The following is a 7,609-nucleotide window of genomic DNA, read 5'->3' as shown; positions in this document are numbered from 1 at the left end:
GGTGAGCTTTATACATAAAGATATACCAAATACACAGTTGTTACACTATGCATGTGAGGATGTAGAAATGCAGATAGCTTTATGTTTCTAAATACATATTGCCTGTGATACATTTAACTCTCTCTTTCTCTTGCAAACAGCCCATTTTGTGATCCAGCACAGGGCAGCGTTTATTCAAAAGGTTTCCATGGTCATGCCTATAGTAGACAGTCTAGGAAAAATGGTCCATCCTGAGCACTATGCCAGGATTAAAGCTGAGAAGACAACCATGGACCAAATGAGGGAACTGTACACAGGCGGGATAGATAAAGGTGGACCTCGTATCAGAGCAGCGTTTTACAGTGCCCTTGAACAACATGTGCCCCACCTGCTGGTGAGCCTTGGTAAGAACACATGTACAACTAAATTATTATTATTTTTTACAACCTCAATATTATTCATAGTAGCAGTCCCATAGAGTGGACACGTTTGGGCCAGAATGGCTTTCCTCAGCTACTATCAGGACCACCTGCTATCAACAAGGAGCAATTGGTTATGCATTATCATATTCAACAATATTGCATCAATATGTCTTAAAGATGGAGTGCCACAATTTTTGTATTTTTCCAGTTTTTCATGTGTCTATGAGGTGACAGTAGGGGAGAGCCGCCAAATGCATAAAATGTTACACCTGGAGTATATGTGGGCTACAATTATTTTCTTTGATGTTGGTGAATACAAATCCACATGGATGTCTTCATGCTTATGTTCTTCATTAGTTTGCATCGTGTTTATACGGAATGCACGTTCATTCTGGTCTGTAAGCAACGCCAAAGAACAACTTGCAAAAGTGGGTCAATTGTAACACACGCCATACCATTATATGTAATATTTACATATTTGACATATTGGCCACAATATTATGTTCAGTCAGCTGTCTTTCATTACAGAGTGTATTCTAAATTAGTTTAGGGTTGTACAACTCAATCAATCAAACGTTTTATCTTTGTTGTGTAATCAATGTATTTTCCCATTGAACTGACTCAAACGCCCAAACTGGTACACACGGTACTATTTAATAATTCCCTTATGTTTGATACATTTTCTTATCACATCCATGGTATGAAAACAATGTTAAGGAGTTGCTTCAATGAAATATAATTGCTTTAAGCTGAAAACGATATGTTTAATGATGTTTTTTTGGCGTTGTTACATTTATCGTGCATGCCGTTACAATTAATCTGCAAATGTAACACTGGAACAGTGTCCACGTTCGGTTTAATAACTCCCAACCTGTTTTATCAATTGAAAAACTTGAAGTGGTTTATGTTAGCAGACATGTGTAGGTCCGTTGCCTAAACATATTACATATGTAGATAAACGGATCTCTGAGTAAAAGAGTGAAATGTGCAAAGTGTTACAACCATGGCGGCTCTCCCCTACTTCATTAGACACCCTGGAGTCGTTTTTATGTGCAATGGTGTATTAACTTTGTATTTAGGGTTTCTTCTTGGAGGCTGAACCCTTGACAGTCAAACGGGCCAATGAAATAAACAGTAATATAGTGACATCACACTATCAGCTCCTCCCCTAACCCCTCCCCCTTTATCATACAACTACAGCTGTGGGTGCAGCTTCAGTTCAGGTGGATCACCACCCATCACCACCCACCAGGCAAACCAGGCATACTTAATGAACTAGTGTACAAATACTGTACACTTTTTGGGAAAAGTTCTTCCTCCTTATATTATAATAATACCTGATGATCATGTTTTGGGGTGGGAAAAAGAATTGTGGCACTCCATCTTTAATGAAATCATACATATACATGGATGTTCATAATGAGAATAATGTAATGCAATGCATTGTCAAGAAAGGAAAACATTCAAAGAAACTTTACAGGCAACTTTACAGATTATTCACCCAGATCCTATTTTAATGAAGTCGAGGACATAATACACATGATGTTGGAGTGTGTTTTGTCACACACATCACAGTACAGAATGTCAGTTCTTCCTGGACTACAATGGACTACAGCCCTACAGACTATTATACTATAGAACTGGACTACAATGGACTACAGCCCTACAGACTATTATACTATAGAACTGGACTACAATGGACTACAGCCCTACAGACTATTATACTATAGAACTGGACTACATTGGACTACAGCCCTACAGACTATTATACTATAGAACTGGACTACAATGGACTACAGCCCTACAGACTATTATACTATAGAACTGGACTACAATGGACTACAGCCCTACAGACTATTATACTATAGAACTGGACTACAATGTACTACAGCCCTACAGACTATTATACTATAGAACTGGACTACAATGGACTACAGCCCTACAGACTATTATACTATAGAACTGGACTACAATGGACTACAGCCCTACAGACTATTATACTGGAACATTTGAAAACAATTCTAAGCAAATATATAGTTCAATAAACTACTTTGCAGCCAGATAACGGTTAGTCTTTATTAAATATTAAATAAATAAATAAATAACTGCGATTTGATTTTAATATTGTGGCGATATATTGCGATATATATTTTTTGCCCACCTCTACGTCACACCCCTCTCTCTTTCTTGACAACTTGGTACAGTCTGGCTAGGTATTTGACAGTCGAATGGTACGGTACGGCCACACAGTCACGACAGAATGCTGCATCTGATTGCAAGCCCATACATACGCCATCACACACGTGCACACATAGACATCATAGCCCCTGCCCTTTTGGCCGTTGGTGAAAAGTGCCCTCTCCAAACCATGGATGCAGCATTTACTAAATTACTATGGTGACAAAAACCTAAATGCCCCCTTAACATGCCGTATGAGTTGCATTGGTGTGGTCTACCTTAAAAAACGTCTTTGTCCCATAGATTATGACAAGAATCCTATTACATGAATGTCATACTGTTATGTCAACTCCTCTTCTTATGCAGGAGCTGTACTTCCATCAGAAGACTCAGCTAACAGTGGTGAGTTATGAAACATTTGATTTAACTGCCAACATGCCAACATGCCAACATGATGGAGAAAGGAATCCGAGATAAAGTCATTTGAAAAAAGGCTAGAGTGCTATAGATTCTATAGCCTAATAACCCAGAGCTAATCTACAGTATATAGCACATGAGTGTGATCTATCATAAACCACTATAAAGACCAGACCAGGCAACATAGCTTTAGGTCATTGGTGCTTAACTGCTGGATTGGATGTGACGTACATTTACGCCAGTGGTGGTGAATGTGTTTTAATTTCAGTTAACATTTTCTATATCCCTGTGCCATTCAACATACATATTATGTTAGTGTATGAACCTATTGTGATTTGTTCATATGGGTTAATTATAGCATATTTGGAAATATATTTACTGGGGAAAAGGTTGACACATTCAATACTTATTTTTACCAGGAACATTAAGGTTCCACTGGCAATACATTATTGTCTTTGCCCCATAGATAATGACAAGAATCCTATTACATGAATGTTATGTCAACTCACTGAGCTCACTTCATTACTGCTCTTCTTATGCAGGAGCTGTACTTCCATCAGTAGACTCAGCTAACAGTGGTGAGTTATGAAACACCCTAGAGAGCAGTATGCCAGCTTTAACATGATGGAGAGGATGGATGATACACTTTATTTCACACACAACTAGTCCATATAAAACACAGATACAAAACAGACATTAACAACCCAGAGAGAGCCTGAGTACCAGCCTGTTTTCACTCTGGGTGAAGAGCAGATTTGTGGAAACTACAGAGGAATAAAGCTGATGAGCCATACAATGAAGTCATGGGAAAGAGTAGTGGAAGCTAGACTAAGGGCAGAGCATTTCTGAGCAGCAGTATGCTTTCATGCCAAGGAAGAGTACTGCAATATTTGATTTGAGGATGTTGACAGAGAAGTTCAGAGACGGTCAGAGGGAGCTGCATTGTGTCTTTGTAGATCTGGAGAAAGCACATTATAGTGCAGACTGCAGAGAGAGGAACTGTGGTATTCTATGAGGAGCTCTGGAGTGACAGAGAAGTATGTTAGAATGGTGCAGGACATGTACAGTATGGAGTAAGACAGTGGTGAGGTGTGCTATGGGTGTGACAGAGGAGCTCAAGGTGGAAGTGGGTCTGCATCACGGATCAGCACTGAGCCCCTTCTTGTTCGCCATGGGGATGGACAGGCTGACAGATGAGGTTAGACAGTAATCCCCATAGACCGTGATGTTTGCAGATGACATTGTGACCTGTAGTGAGAGCAGTGAGTAGGTAGAGTAAGGGCGTAGACGTGAAGAAGGTGGAGGACTTTTAGTACTTAGGGTCAACATTTCACAGCAACTGAGAGTGCGGAAAAGAAACAAATGTAAGCAGGTTGGAATGGGTGGAGAAAAGTGTCAGGTGTGATGTGTGATAGGACTGTATCAGCAAAGAAAAGACAGGAAACAGAGCTGGAGGTAGCAGATACTAAAATGTTGAGGTTCTCTCTATGAGTAATAGTAGAGTCACAAACTAAGGTTCTGTGACCATCCTCTGGGAACAATGTTTTGATGATTGATTTGATCTCTGTGGACCCTTTTAAAAGATTTTGCCCCCAGGTCCCTCGCAAAAATCCTGGCATTTTTGCATTTTTTTGCTAGAGGGCCACATTCAAAATGTCGCCCGGCTTTTTCATACAAGTCAACCATGAGGATTCCACATCAGACACCATTTTAATCATAAGACCTTGTTTTGGACCCCGAAATTCAAGATGGCAGCCATCCAGCAGAGTGAAAACTGAATAGGAGAGTCATTTATTTGGGGTTTGTACATTTTACAGACACAAAACATGTGTCAGAGCATTCTGTGTCACTGGTTTCTGAATCATCAGATTTAGATGACTCCAGCCTCCTCCTCTGTGCATCATCCTCCTCATCCTCCTCACTCTCAACCTCCTCGTCCTCTTCAACTGGCCCTGGTGCAGGTATCACAAAATGCATTCCATTTGCCTTTTTACTGGGAGATCATCTTGTGTACATCACTCTGCTCAAGGCAGAGGACGAAGACAAGTACCATGACATCGTGCCCTTTCTTGGTCCTTTCCATACACATGCAGTGTGTGATGATGAGTGCCATCAACAAGCGCTACAAGGGGAGTGAGCTAGGAGATATACTTGTCGCGGGAGGAGTCATTGCTGAGGGATGTGTTGATTGTGCGCTGAAAGACTGATCTTTGAGGCAATTATAAGTCAGCTGGCCAATGATATCCAACAGAGGAGACGAGAGAATCTTGATATTTCTCTCCCATAGTTGCTGTTCATGCAGCACTGGAGGATGATGCTGATCTCAAGAATCTCATCAGCAACCTTTTCTCCCAATTCAGTGGCAAGGCAGACTACTGGAGGGACTTCCTGTCTATGACAGATGCGCTAATGCAGAATGTGCATGCAGCCCATATCTGCAACTGGGAAGAGTATATGTCTGCTCTCTGCGTGTTATATGCTGCCGTGGATGGTAGCATACGACAACAATAAGTATGGAAGGTGGCTGCCTGACTTCTGGGCGATGCTGACAGCTCTCTTTGCTGGTTGCAGGTTGCCTTCCTTCGTACTAACTTCACTCAGTCCATCACAGGTAACCACTATTCTAACATGGCCTGGGACATGTGCATTGAATGTACATGAACAAGGGCAGCAAAATTAAGTCATGCTGGCTTCATCCTCCAAAATGAAAATCAGCTGCTGGTGCACTCCAGAAATGTTAACAATGTGGCCCGCATAAGAGCGGCTCACAACACTCTTGCCACCCGAAAAGTTGAACATCTTCTTGCAGGACCGGGTGTTTAGTGAGAATAAGTTTGAGCAAACATTTGACATTTTCCAAGCATGCATGCGTAGAGATGCCCGGCGAGGAACTGAAGGCAAGAGCTGCTGAAATGGAAAGAAGTACTCTCAAAGCAGTGATCAACCTGGTTAAGACCGTCAACTTGCCAAGCCCCCCCGAGTTGCTGAAACATGTTGTTGAGGAATGTGTGGCCTTATTCAACCCAAATGACACATACAGGAAGACAAAGAAGAGCAAGCTCATCCAGAAGCTCTCTCTCCAAATTATAGATATCAAAGAACCCTATGTCACTCTCATCGACATGGGCATGATTTGGAGGATGGAAACTCCATCAGCGGAAGATCGGCAGACACAAGAAGGCAGCCCATATAAGTCTATAAGCCTATGTCCACAAGCTGTCATCCATCATCCTTGCCTGCCTTTGTGATGCTCACCGTATCATCTGTGTGAATGACCCTATACGATGCAGCATACTCAAAGATGATGGGCGAGATGAAGGCACATGTACCCAACACGTATATGACATTGAATCACCCCTTCCCCTCTGCCAAGGCATTCAAAACACTACTGTGTAGTGTGGAGCAGTTGCTAAAAATAATAATAATATGCAGCTACTGTACCTCACAGACCTGGCACAGAATGTGAATCCAGAGATTGTCTACTCTGTTGGCCCACATTGCATCAACTTGTCAACACAACAACCGATGGAAGACTGCAGCATTGAGCAGTCTGAAGCTGACACCATCCTCTTCACTGTTTATGCAGGTCTGCGGCAGTCAGGCTATAGTGGCCCTATTGCTATTGATACAGCTAATACCAATGTCTATGTTGCAGCATTGGTCATCTCATGGCAGCTCCCTGGCATGCATCAAGAGACAAAAGAGACAAAAGAGATGGCAGACTGCATTGTGCAGCTACACTGTTTTACAGGCTGTGATGCCAACTCAGGTTTTACTGTAGCCTTGACCTTGAGAAGGAGGTAGAACAAGAGCTCTTTGCATTCATGAGACAGGTCATCTAGACAAGAAGAGTAGCACCATGGCTGAAGCCTGTGCTGCCAAGTGGAAGACAATGAAGACAAAATAATGTATCCGTCTCCCTTCAGATGCAGATAGCCTGTGCCAACTACTTGTCATATCTAGTGCTCCACCCCACACTGAAGCACCACCCCTCGCCCCTCGGACATGGTTGGGAGTTGGTGGGTGGTCGCTGTCGTCCTTCTCTCCCAACACACCTACCTGCACCAGGGCCAGTTGAAGAGGACGAATAAGTTGAGAGTGAGGAGGATGAGGAGGAGGATGATGATGCTGCACAGAGGAGGAGGGTGGAGTCATCTGAAACTGCTGATTCAGAAACCAGTGAATTACAAACCCCAAATAAATTACTTTCATATTCAAAAGTTTTCACTGTTGGATGGCGGCCATCTTGAAGTTCAGGGCCAAAACGAGGTTTTATGATTAAAATCTTAAAGATTTGGAATCCTCATGGTTGACTTGTATGAAAAAGTGTCTTCATACATGATTCTAGGTCATCTGGATCAAAAGTTCATGTTTGGCTATGGCGCTGGGCGCCATTTTGAATTTGGCCCTCTTTTTGCGAGGGACCTGGGGGTAAATCTTTTATAAAGGGTCCACAGAGGTCATCAATCATCACAACATTGTTCCCAGAGGATGGTCACAGAACATTAGTTTGTGACTCTACTATAATAAGGATGGATAGGATCAGAGGAGAGATAGTGAGTATATTGGTAGAAGGATATATGTTGAGGTTGGAACTGCCAGGCAGGAGTCCT

Source organism: Electrona antarctica, assembly GCF_951216825.1.
Source record: "Electrona antarctica genome assembly, chromosome: 24".
Classification (NCBI taxonomy): domain Eukaryota; kingdom Metazoa; phylum Chordata; class Actinopteri; order Myctophiformes; family Myctophidae; genus Electrona; species Electrona antarctica.
This window is presented reverse-complemented; position numbering follows the sequence as displayed.